At 43.0% G+C, this 13,635-nt stretch overlaps 1 pseudogene; it reads right to left on the reverse strand.

Annotated features, from left to right (window-relative positions):
- Window positions 1–5,244: 5,244 nt before the first annotated feature.
- LOC143929043 (5S ribosomal RNA) lies at window positions 5,245–5,363 on the reverse strand (annotated as a pseudogene).
- Between the last annotated feature and the right edge of the window lie 8,272 nt (window positions 5,364–13,635).

Consider the following 13,635-nt stretch of genomic DNA (forward strand, 5'->3'; position numbering starts at 1 on the left):
CTGCTTGGCAGGCTTTCGCCCCCAGGATTTCTTCTGCCCCTGGGCCCAGCCTTGAGCCTTTCCTGTAGAGGGGGGTTGAGAAGGCCGTCGCCACTGCTTAGAGCTTAATGCTCCGGGAGAGAGAGAACGCCTAAATGATGGACGTTTGCTCCTTTTGACTGGAAGGAGAGTAGATTTACCCCCTGAAATTTTTTGGACGAATTTGTCTAATTCTTCTCCAAACAAACGTTCCCCTTTAAACGGGAACCCAATCAAATGCTTCTTGCATGATAGCTCAGCTGCCCAATTCTTTAGCCATAGGGCCCTTCGCATGTGTACCAACAGGAGAGACAAACGAGATGCTTGTTGGACAGAATCCGAAATCGCATCAATCATGAAACACAGAATTGGAGGTATTTCTGCATAATTCTCCACTTCCTCACTGGGAAGGAGGCCAAGCATCTGCTTAACCTGTTCCTTGAGGAACTGACACAACCCCACAGCTGCGACTGTAGCTTGCACTACAGCGCCAGTTATGGAAAAGGAGGCTTTTATTAATGTTTCCAGCTTGTTATCAGTTGGATCTTTAAATACCTGAGCATTATCCAAAGGACAGGTCAGGTTTCTATTCACGCAAGAAACAGCCGCATCGACAGATGGGACCCCCCATATCTTTTTTTTTTATCAGAAAAAGTTTTTATATTAAAACATAATGGTACAAGACATCCACAACAATGACCACACAGTGTACCGCCACACATAATATGAAATCTGAGTAACAAACAAATTCTTCACATAGGTATCAAATCAAGGAGGAATATTAAATGGAAATAAGTGAGACCGAATCGTTGGTGAAGAAACAAAATAAAATAAACAGGGTGTCAGCAGACAGGATATCTGCACAATACACAAGAGGGAAGGAAAGAGGTCTTTTGTGCATTCACAATACTGAACTTTTCGTTTTATTTTTTATTTTTAACCACTTGGGATCCGCGCTATTGCAAAATGACGGCAATAGCGCGGACCCACATTTTCGGGACTACGTCTATTGACGTAGTCCCGGTTACGAGCGGCCTGCGCGCCCCCTGAGGGGCGCGCGCGGCGCGCTCTGTGATCGGCGAGTCCGTGAGACTCGCCTGATCACCGATCCGTGTAAGGGGTCGATCCCGACCCCTTATCACGTGATCAGCTGTCAGCCAATGACAGCTGATCATGTGATAAAACGGAGCCGGTAATCGGCTAGTATTCCTCCTCGCGCTGACAGCGCGAGGAGAAAAAAAAAAAGCCGATCGCCGGCGGCCGTGTTCGGGACATCAGTCCCGATCACGGCCAGCAATTTAAACAGACACCTGCCCCCTGCCAGTGCCCACCTGCCACCCGCAGTGCCATCCTGAAATAAAGTAAGTGCCCCCCTGTCAGTGCCACCCAGCAGTGCCCATAGTGCCCACAGTGCCACCCAGCAGTGCCCACAGTGCCACCCAGCAGTGCCCACAGTGCCACCCACAGTGCCACCCAGCAGTGCCACCCACAGTGCCACCCAAAATCTGCCTCAAAGGTGCTGCACCCCAGTGCCGCCCATCAGTGCCCAGCAGTGCCGCCCATCAGTGCCCAGCAGTGCCGCCCATCAGTGCCCAGCAGTGCCACCTATCAGAGCCACCTATCAGTGCCACCTATCAGTGCCCATCAGTCCCATCTATCTGTGGTACCTATCAGTGCCCATCCGTGCCACCCATCCGTGCCACTTCTCCGTGCCACCCATCCGTGCCATCTTATCTGTGCCCATCTTTGCCCATCAGTGCCGCCTTATCTGTGCCCATCGGTGCCGCCTTATCTGTGCCTATTAGTGCCGCCTTAACTATGCCTATCAGTGCCCACCAGTGCAGCCTATCAGTGCCCACCAATGCAGCCCATCAGTGCCCACCAATGCAGCCCATCAGTGCCCACCAATGCAGCCTATCAGTGCCGCCTAATCAGCGCACTTCAATGAAGGAGAAAAATGACCCGTTTGCAAAATTTTATAACAAACTATTAAAACATGATTTTTTTTTTTTTTTTTTGCATCTTTTTTTGTTTGTTTAGCAAAAAATAAAACTCCGAGCTGTAACTAAATACCACCAAAAGAAAGCTCTATTTGTGGGAAAAAAATGATAAAAATTTCATTTGGGTACAGTGTTGTATGACCGCGTAATTGTCACTCAAAGTGCATCAGCGCTGAAAGCTGAAAATTGGTCTGGGACTGAGGGGGGTTTAAGTGCCCAGTAAGCAAGTGGTTAAGAGACAAAATAAAAGAGAAAAAGGAAAAAACAGAGAATAGGGGAAGGGAAAGAGAGTCAGGCCGCGTACACACGCCCAACTTTGTCCGTCAAACAGTTTCGGCAAACAGTCCGCTCAAAATTAGCATGGACGGACATGGCCACACACGACGGACGAACAGTTTGCTGAAACCGTGCGCGATGACGTGAACGGCACGTACGACGGGACGAAAAATACGACGTTCTATACACTGCATTATAACTTTCGGCGTGAAAATCCTTTCTGAGCATGCGCGCAACTTTGTTTCAGCGGACAGTTTTTCGGAAATTCCGAAAAACCTTGTCCGTCAAACTGTCCGCTGAAACTGTCCGCTGAAAGCCCACACACGAGCGGACTGTCCGCCCAAACACTGTTCAGCGGACAAAGTTGGGCGAACAGTCCGCCCGTGTGTACGCGGCCTCAGAGATCCCTTAGAAACAGAACACATGGAGATAGTATCGTACATAACACCCACATCTATCAGCACTCAATATCATGCCCCAACAGTTATGTACAAAAACTCTAGACAGGTTATTCAGAGCTCATGACAGAAGTGGAGGTCAGATCAGCCCTGCAGCAACCTATTTTGAATTAATTGGTGCGGAGCCAGGCCTGGTAGGTCTAGCCAGTCTTGCCATAGGTTATAAAACTTTTGGGGGGTGTTCCTATGTTGGTATGCCAGCTTCTCACGTATCAAACCCCCCATATCTTGGTGAAACTTTCCTCCAGAGGATAAAGCATAGAAAACCTTTTAGGAGGAGAAAACTGTTTATCGGGATGTCCCCAATCCTCATACAACAATTTATCCATTAAGGGATGAATTGGAAAGGAAAAGGCCGGTTGTGGGATTTTCCTGACTCCCAGGGAAGAAACAGAGGACGTAGCGATCTCAGCAGCAGGCATTCTGAATGTGGTACACACCAATTTAGTATAATACTGCACCTGTTTTCTGAGGGCCTGCGAGGAGGGGACTCTCTCCTCTTCCTCTGATTCATCTGACTGCTCAAGATCCCTGTCCCAAGATAGGGATCTCTCCTCATTGTCAGAAGTGTCATCTGAAAGAGGAATCTCAGCAGAGGGAGGGGATCTACCCCTTTTCCTGCTATCTTTCAGGGAAGCTGAAATAAAATTCATGATTCTCCCTTCAAAACCCTCCAATGTAGCTCTAAGGGAGTCCTCAGTGACGTATACCTGGGCTGAAATATTAGGAGAGGCTGCAAATCCTGACAGGGGCACTGACTCATCCTGTGAGGCTGACTCCAGTCTTGCAGGGGGTGATGGTAACCTACAGGCATTTTTAGAACACCTAGAACTAGGCGGTGACTTACCAGTGCCCTTGTTATCTCCCCCTGAGACCCTCTTATGAGGAGACATAGTCCTAAGCTACAAAGCAGAGGTACTAGTACAAAGTGCAATCACTATTGTGCTTAAAGTCTCACAATAAATATATATGCTTAAACTGCACAACCTGATGCTGAGTAGGTGTCTTAGGTTTGCCTGGATCCAATCCCGTGGGATGCTTACTGCCCACAGCTCCTGTGTCTCCACTTACAGCCCCCTGACGCTCTGAGCTGTAAAACTGCCGTCTGACGCCTGCACAGTACAGCGCCGTGCACACCGAACGACACAGCTCGCAAACACACTCCCCCTCCTCCATTAGCATGGGAGCAAGCTCGGTGCACGAGGACCGCCGGTATCCAGGGGGGAAGGGAATTGCCATTGGAGCTGCCTGGGACCCCCAGACTACGTGGGACCCCTGTATGACCTTCATTGTGGCAGAGATTGCAGTGGAGACGTGAGTCATCTGGGAGAACCAGGCTTCACTGAGCATGTGTATCTGAAAGGCATGTAAGTATGCATCAGGCCGCTCTTACTCCCTCTAGTGGTGGAAACCAGGTAAGACGTAAAACTACTCAATGAAGAAATCCATAATATAATTTATACAGGATTAACTTCCCTTACCTGTCCTGAAATTGCTGAAAACAGACAGATTCCAGCCTTCACCCATCACGGCGGGCAGAATTGTGCCAACTTCAGGTTTTTTTGGGGTTCCTTCTCAGAAGAACCTCCTACCTGGACCTTGTAATAGACTCTGCCAGAAACTTTCGTGCCACTATGTAAATAGTACAGTAAGTCTGGTTTTCCCAGAGACCAGTCTTCCAATAGGAGAGGACTTACAGGCAAAACCTCGTTTCTTCAGATGACGGGGCCTGGGTATCATATCATCTTGGGGGTCAAAATATCGGCCCGAGATATGGATCCAGTTTGTTGTAGCCCTTAGGCCCCTGCAGGGACCTGCACAGAGCTTTCTTCATAGCACATGTTTTACGTGACCAACCACCATAGATACAGGCGAAAAAATGGAGGTGCCTCCCATATGGGAGGGGTTATATAGGGAAGGAATTTTCCGTAATTGGGGGTTAATCAGTGTCCAATCACCAGAGGTGCCTATATAACCCACTATGTAATGATCCTGTGTCCCGTGATGTATGATCAAGAAATAAGCATAAGGCACCTGGTATTTCCCAGTCGGTCTTCCATCCAGTTACTAATCAGGCCCGACAATGCTTAACCTCCGAGATCAGACAAGATCGGGCACTTTTTTCTGGTTTTCCCAGAGCCCAGTCTTCCAATAGGAGAGGACTTACAGGCAAAACCTCGTTTCTTCAGATGACGAGGCCCGGGTACCATATCATCTTGGGAGTCAAAATATCGGCCCGAGATATGGATCCGGTTTGTTGTAGCCCTTAGGCCCCCGCAGGGACCTGCACAGAACTTTCTTCATAGCACATGTTTTACGTGACCAACCACCATAGATACAGGTGACAAAATGGAGGTGCCTCACATATGGGAGGGGTTATATAGGGAAGGAATTCTCCTTAATTGGGGGTTAACCAGTGTCCAATCACTAGAGGTGCCTATATAACCCATTATGTAATGATCCTGTGTCCCGTGATGTATGATCAAGAAATAAGCATACGGCACCTGGTATTCCCAGTCGGTCTTCCATCCAGTTACTAATCAGGCCCGACAATGCTTAACCTCCGAGATCAGACAAGATCGGGCACTTTCAAGGGGATGGGGCCATAGGCGATCTCTTTGGGCACTCTCAACCATCCTGACAAACGCCAACATGGTGATCTTGGGAAACAAGCTAAAAAAAACAAGTCATTGCCAACATTGGAGGCTAAGCAGGGTTGGGCAATCAGTTTACTTGCCTGAAATAGGCATCTCAGAACTGCCATCTGGCTGCTTCCCGGGTTTCCAACTCCTTCAACTAATCCCAGGAGACGATACTTCGCCTCCATCCTGGTGGAGGTTCCAAACACCCGATCAATGGTTCCTGTCACCTCCGTCCAGTAGCAGATCAACTTCGGGCATCTCCAAAACATGTGCATCATGTCTCCCCCCATGTTCCCGCATCGGGGGCAACTTGCGTCCGGCCGTTCGGCCAAATTGAAAAAGTTTACGAGGAGCATAATAAGTTCTATATAATAAGAACAGATGTGAAATCCTCTGAGAGGAGAGCCACAATTGACCACAGGCAGTATTCCTGTGGCCAATTATATCTCAAGGGGGTTTAGTACACACCCCACACTATATAAGGCCGCCAGCGCGGTGGCCTTGTATAGTGTGTTGCGGCGGTCAGGGAAAGAGGACGATAGACATGGACAGTGTCTTTACTGCTTGAGAACCTAGCACTGTTACAGTGGGTGTTATGGGCTTCCTGCGCAGTACACACCTGAAGCTACCCTTTATTACTGGTGTTCAATTTCTGAAATACAGGCATCTGCAGTGCAGAAGTTAGAGTGGGTGTTGTGTGCCTCCTGCACAGTATACACCTGAAGATACCCCTTATTGCTGGTGTTCTGGTTCTGTAATGCAGGAACCTAGCACTGTTACAGTGGGTGTTGTGTGCCTCCCATGCTTGTCCTTATTTTCGGCAGCTGGACGTGTTGAGCCACATCATGCTGAACACTTGGTCGGATGTGAAAGACCAAGCCCTCCTAATGCTCCTCATCCTCTCTCACCCAGGCTCAGGGTACTAGCCTGTGTTCTGTATACACTAGGCTTTCTTCTGTATACCCTATCCTCTCTTTATACTCTAGCCTGTCGTTTATGTACACTAGACTCTTTGTTTACCTCATAAATGGCAGTGTATATAGAAGGAAGGCAAATTTATACAGAGAGGCTAAGGTATACAGAAGGTAGGCTAGAGAATAAAGAAGACAGGCTAGTGTATACAGGACACATGCTAATGTATACAGAAAACAGGCTTGGTTATAGAGAGAGACTGAGACTATTATATTCAGAAGAAAAGCTAGTGTATATAGAGAGGCAGGCTGGGGTATACAGAGAGGCAAGTGAATACAGATAGGGTGATGTATACAGAAATGCTAGTGTATACAGGGAGCCTAGAGTATACAGTTAATCTGGGGTATACAGAGAGGCTAGTTTAAAGAGAGGCTAGTGTATACAGAATACAGACTCATGTATGCAGATAGGCTTCAGTATACAGAGATGCTAGAGTAAACAGTGAGGCTGGGGTACACAGAGAGGCTAGTTAAAAGAGAGGCTAGTATATACAAAGATGTTAGTGTATATAGAGAGGTTAGTGTATAGAGAGAGTCGAGTGTATACAGATAGGACAGTGCATATAAAGAGACTAGAGTATACAGAAGACAGGCTTGGGTATACATCCAAGCTGACAGTGTATACAGAAGACTGGGTAGTGTATACAGAGAATCTAGTGGGTACAGAAGACAGGCTGGTGTATTCTATTTAGTTTTTACAGTCTAGTGTATACAGAAGACAGGCTGTGGTATACAGAGGGTTTAGTGAATTCAGAGAGTCTAGTGTATACAGTCGGCGAGTGTATACATAATACTGGCTAGTTCACACAGTGTTTACAGAGATGCAAGGGTTTACAGAGAAGCTAGTGTATATAGTAGACAACAGCATACAGAAGAAAGGCTAGTGAATACAGAATACAGACTCGTGTATGCAGATAGGCTTGAGTATACAGAGATGCTAGAGTAAACAGTGAGGCTGGGGTACACAGAGAGGGTTTAGTGTATTCAGAGAGTCTAGTGTATACAGTCGGCGAGTGTATACATAATACTGGCTAGTTCACACAGTGTTTACAGAGATGCAAGGGTGTACCGAGAAGCTAGTACAAGCTAGTAGAAGACTACAGCATACAGAAGAAAGGCTAGTGAATACAGAATAAAGGCTGGCTTCTACGGAGAGGCTAGTGTATGCAGAACACTATCTAGGGTATAAAGAGAGGCTAGATTATACAGAGAGGCTAGTGCATACAGTGAAGCTATTTTATATAGAAGCCTGGTTAGTGTATACAGAGAAGCTAGTGTGTACAGAAGAAAGGCTAGACAGGCTATAAAGTTTGGGGTATAGAGAGATGCTAGTTTATACAGAGAGGGCATACAGAAGACAGAAGACGGGCTAGTGTATTCAGAACATAGGCTAGGTATTCAGAGAGTCTAGTGTATACAGTCGGCGAGTGTATACATAAGACTGGCTAGTTTACACAGTGTTTACAGAGATGCAAGGGTGTACAGAGAAGCTGGTATATATAGAAGACTACAGCATACAGAAGAAAGTCTAGTGAATACAGACTCGTGCATGCAGATAGGCTTGAGTATACAGAGATGCTAGAGTAAACAGTGAGGCTGGGGTACACAGAGAGGCTAGTTTAAAGAGAGGCTAGTATAAACAAAGATGTTAGTGTATATAGAGAGGTTAGTGTATACAGAAAGGACAGTGCATATAGAGAAACTAGTGTATACAGAAGACAGGCTTGGGTATACATCAAAGCTGACAGTGTATACAGAATACTGGGTAGTGTATACAGAGTGTCTAGTGGGTACAGCTAATTTTTACAGTCTAGTGTATACAGAAGACAGGCTGAGGTATACAGAGGTTTTAGTGTATTCAGAGAGTCTGGTGTATACAGTCGGCGAGTGTATACATAAGACTGGCTAGTTTACACAGTGTTCACAGAGATGCAAGGGTGTACAGAGAAGCTAGTATATATAGAAGACTACAGCATACAGAAGAAAGGCTAGCGAATACAGAATAAAGGCTGGCTTCTACAGAGAGGCTAGTGCATACAGTGAAGCTATTTTATATAGAAGCCTTGTTAGTGTATACAGAGAAGCTAGTGTGTACAGAAGAAAGGCTAGACAGGCTATAAAGAGAAAGTGTTTACAGAGGACAGTTTGGGGTATAGAGAGATGCTAGTTTATACAGAGAGACTAATGTATACAGAAGACAGGCTAGGGCATACAGAAGACAGAAGACGGGCTAGTGTATTCAGAAAATAGGCTAGTGTATACCGAAGACAGGCTATTGTATGCAGAAGACCGGCTAGTGTATACAGAGAAACTAGTGTATAACAGAGAGCGTAGTGTATATAGAAGACAGGCCAGGGTATAAAGAAGACAGAGTAATGTATACAGAAAACGGAAAACATGCTCCTGTATATCTTGGATATACAGAGACATTTCATCATTTCATCTAGCTCACATCTCTAATGGAGTTTGTCTCATTGCCATGTTATGCCTTTTCATTCTTATGCTAAATATAGATTATACTCACTACACGATTTTAATCATCCACATCAAGCATGCAATAAAACTATCATACATCAAAATAAACTATGTACTGCCAAAACAATAACGGCCAATAACTTAAAAAATGACTTATCAGTCAATGACTTAACAAAATAAACTTTGCACTCTTTTGCTCTATTTTGCATATTTGTAATTCTCCACATCAACTGTCAGATTGATATCACCACTTGAGGACACACCATCCTGACTGATTTTGCTTTATTTATTATTAGAAATAGAGAGTACTATCTCAAAACCAGTTAAATCTATTCACTTCGATGAGGTCTACTGCTAATTGTACGGTATTGCAAAATGTTCACAAAACCATCCATTTGCTACCAGACATGCTGCACATACTAAGAGTACATTACTATCGCTCGCTAACGATGTAACGATGTAAACAGTTTTATTGCTTTTCTGACATTAACCGAGTATCTCTGACATTAACTGAGTATCTCTATGCACTGGGATCTTAATAATAATAATAGGATTGTGTAAGGCAAAGATCAACTAGTCTAATATAAGCTTTCTCAGTGGTACCGACATATCCTTTAAATTTAGACTATCAAGCTAAGCTTTCAATCTCTTACCGTTGAATAGCGATACTTCCTCCCTGCAAATGTCCTATTGGTCTTCTATATTATACAACTCTCTGAAAAGCATATATGTAGAGAATAAATCTAGTCTTACATCTTAATAAAACAGTTTTATTGCTCAACCCGTATGAAGCTGTCATGACATAAGCAAATAAGTCACACTTAAAACACAGTGACAAAACATTTCTTTTTACCGCAGCAAAATGTGAGAAAAGCAGTGTAAGCCGTCTTTCTGCCATATGCTTCAGAAAATTAATGTACCGCTTTTAAATCCATATCAATTCCACATCCTAATTTAAACCGTCTTAAAATTTTAACATTAACTGATAGCAATTACTGATATTGCATTATGATTATACCAGTGAAAAGGACCGCGTAATGGAACTGTGAAATTAATCATAATCTCAGAGTTAACTTTAATTTATACTATATTCTACTGTACTCTTAAATTATGTACTGTTTTACTGTATTTTAGCCGTACTCAAATTTCGTGTTATGTTGCAACCATCTAATCTCATTGCTATTCCGACATTCTGCCTTAGTGAGGATATTACTTTAACTATCCCTTGAACCATTTTGTGTATTCACTTTATCTCGACCTATATATACTGCCTTAATATACTTATTATTATTATATTATAGAGATTACTATCTCTAAATCATTGTAAACGTAACCATAGTTATAATGTACAGCTAATTTTACGTTAAAGCAAACTTCACACAAAACCATATTTTTAAAACCTTTTACACACTGCACATTAAGAGTAATGCAACCATCTCTCTACCTCTATGCAATAGGATTCTCTTTCTGACTCTATTTTGTGTATTACTTCTTCTCCACATTAACTGTCACACTGATAACCATTTGTAACACATAACACTGGCAACCCATTTTTTAACAGCAGCAAAATGTGAGAAAAGCAGTGGGACGGTTTACTTGATTGAGAAGTGGTTGCAGTACCCAAGGATAGCAATAAAGTTTGATTACATTAATCAAGCATACATCCTAATGTAAACTGTCTATCACTATTAAAATTCAGGGTTACTGATACATTATGCCGATAACTAGTGGAAACGGAAAACAGTCAGTCGTCGTGCGTAACTAAATTAATGGAACGATTTACACGTTGGAATTTACAAGCTACGTCAATTTACTCTTAAATAATGTATACCCTTTAGCTGCTTAGCTCACATTTTGCTGTATGTAGCCGCGTTAACTGTATTAATGGTTACATCTAAGTAACCAATGGGTATTGACATTTCATGTCTATCTCACATCTCTAATGCAATTTGTCTCTTTCAGACACGTTGCTGATATTTGCTGATATTTCATGATTACAGCAATCATCTCATCTTATTGCTATTCCAACATTTTGCCTTGGTATTACTTTGCAACGCTCTATTGAACAATGTAAAGGTAAGCTAGATATTTTGTGTATTTCCACTTAAACTAGACCTGTATATACTGTCTCAATATTATCCTTTCTCATTTTGCTAAATTAGATTATAGAGTTTGCTATGTCTAAATCCAGGTTACCTACTCACCTTTATGACGTATACTGCTACTTTTAGGATAATACAAAACCATCTTCTGCTTCTTTACACGCTTCACATATTAAGAGTAATGCAATGCTATCGATGTGAACAGTTTAATTGCTCTTCTTACATTTAGCTGGTTTCTCTCTGCTATAGGAAACAGAATTTGTACTACAACGATAACACGTCTAATATCAGTCCACTCAGTGCTACCGGGATAACTTTTGCATTTAGAGTAATGAAATGATTTCTCAGTCATTTTGAAGCTACTGCAACAAAACGCTCTCTTTTCAACTGCAATACTTAAGCTCTGCAATATTAAGGAATATTTAGCTGCTTAGCTGAAACTTTGCTGTACGTAGCCGTGTTAACTTTATTAATGGTTACCTGTAAGTAACCAATGGGGATTGACATTTCATGTCTAATTCACATTCACATTTCTAATGCAGTTTGTCTTTTTTGTCTCTTTTATCCTTTCTCTTCCTTATGCTGATTAAAGACACGTAATGAACCTGATTGATAAAAACCTACACTCGTCGTTGCTCTTATTTCGTGTATTTCCACTTAAACCCGACCTGTATATACTGTCTCAATATTAATCTGAGTTATTTTGCAATCTTTATTATTAGAATAACCAGATTACGATCTCTAAATCCTGGTAAACCAACTCACACAAAACCATCTTATTCCTACCTTACACGCAGCACATTACATATTAAGATATTAACATTTAACCGGTATCTCTCTGCAATAGTAAACGAAATGTGTAGATCACTCATCTAATATCAGTCTTCTCAGTGCTACCGGAACAACTTTTAAATTTAGAGTAATGCAGCGATTACTCAGTTTTATGAAGGTACTGCAACTAACGCTTTGGATTTCTTTCCTGTTAAATTACGCTCTGCAATATTAAGCCATGTAAATTGTCCTATTGGTCTACTAACAATGCTATGTATAATAATACAAATCTTTCAAAAGCAATATCGTCTCACTACAATACTTACACTCTGCATAATAAATATGAATAATGCGACTAATGCTAATAATAAAGTCGTCTAAAACTCGGCTATAGGTAGAGAATAAAACTATCTTACATCAAAATAAACCATGTACTGCCAAACCAATAACAGCCAATTACTGAACGTCTATCAGTCAATCTCTTAACAAAATAAACTTAGCACTCTTTTGCTCTATTGTGTATATTTGTAGTTCTCCACATTAACTGTCACATTGATATCACCACTGACAACACACCACTGAGTTTTTAACAGCACCAAAATATGAAAAAAGCACTGTAACTCTTTACATGATTTAGAAGTAGTTGCATTAGCAAAAAATAAAGTCCTGTTTTCTGTACACGCTAGCCTTTCTGTATACATTAATCTTTCTGTGTACACCAGTCCCTCTATATAGACTAGCCTCTCTGTCTTCTACACGTGCCCGTAACCTATATACACTAGCCTGCCTTCTTTTTACAATAGTCTCGGTGTCCCAGCCTCTCTGCATACTCTAGCCTCACTGAATTCCCCAGACTCTCTTCTGTATACACAAGCCTATCTGTAAACAATAGCTTGTCATCTGTACACACTAGCCTCTCTGTATACACTAGCCATTCTTCTGCCTTCTTTTTACAATAGTCTCGGTGTCCCAGCCTTTCTGCATACTCTAGCCTCACTGAATTCCCCAGACTCTCTTCTGCCTTCTTTTTACAATAGTCTCGGTGTCCCAGCCTTTCTGCATACTCTAGCCTCACTGAATTCCCCAGACTCTCTTCTGTATACACAAGCCTATCTGTAAACAATAGCTTGTCATCTGTAAACAATAGCTTGTCATCTGTACACACTAGCCTCTCTGTATACACTAGCCATTCTTCTGTATACACTAGGCTCAGGGGAATAATATTAGCCTATCTGTATTACTTTGTTTAACTTTTCTGTTTTCTCTTTCTTTTCTAGGGTGTACATCGCCGTATACCCAAGCCAGTCTTATTACCCCAGCCTCATTCCAATTATAATAGCCTCACTGGGTTTTTGACAGGCGGTCTTGTGTTGGGTTTTTTCAGTCTGCTCAGCCATCTTCTTGCAGGGCTTCTTCGGGTCAGCCCTTGCTCCCTTTTCCCCACGTATCCTCTCATCCTCTGGGTTACCTTGGGCATCAGGCTCATCCTATCCTTCACGGGACATTAATTTGGGTTTGCATAGCTTGCAGGCTCTTAGGGGGTTCCTTCTCATCTTCAGGTCAAGAGTCGGTGGGTTCTACTCTCACAGCGGTAACTTACCGGTTACTTACAGTTGGCATTTGGGCATACGTCATTTTATGGATGGGATCTTTACCTTTCCTTTTCCACCTATACTTGTGTCTTTTTGCCCTCTTTTCAAGCATACTGACCATCCAGGCCATGGCACACCTTAGGCCTTGGTTCTTAAGTAATATCGCATTTCCCACTTGAAGACTCCGATTAAAAGTGGGAAGGCTGGCCGCAGGGAGGAGCCTGAGGGACTATTTAACCCTCCTCCTCTGTCAGGGCCAGGGTTGGTGTTTTCTAGGGAGAGAGAGACTGGGTTACACAGACTTGCTAGTGTATACAGACTGAATAGTGT

This window comes from Lithobates pipiens, unplaced genomic scaffold, assembly GCF_037356315.1.
Source record: "Lithobates pipiens isolate NorthernLeopardFrog02 unplaced genomic scaffold, aLitPip1_a1.2 Scaffold_23, whole genome shotgun sequence".
Classification (NCBI taxonomy): domain Eukaryota; kingdom Metazoa; phylum Chordata; class Amphibia; order Anura; family Ranidae; genus Lithobates; species Lithobates pipiens.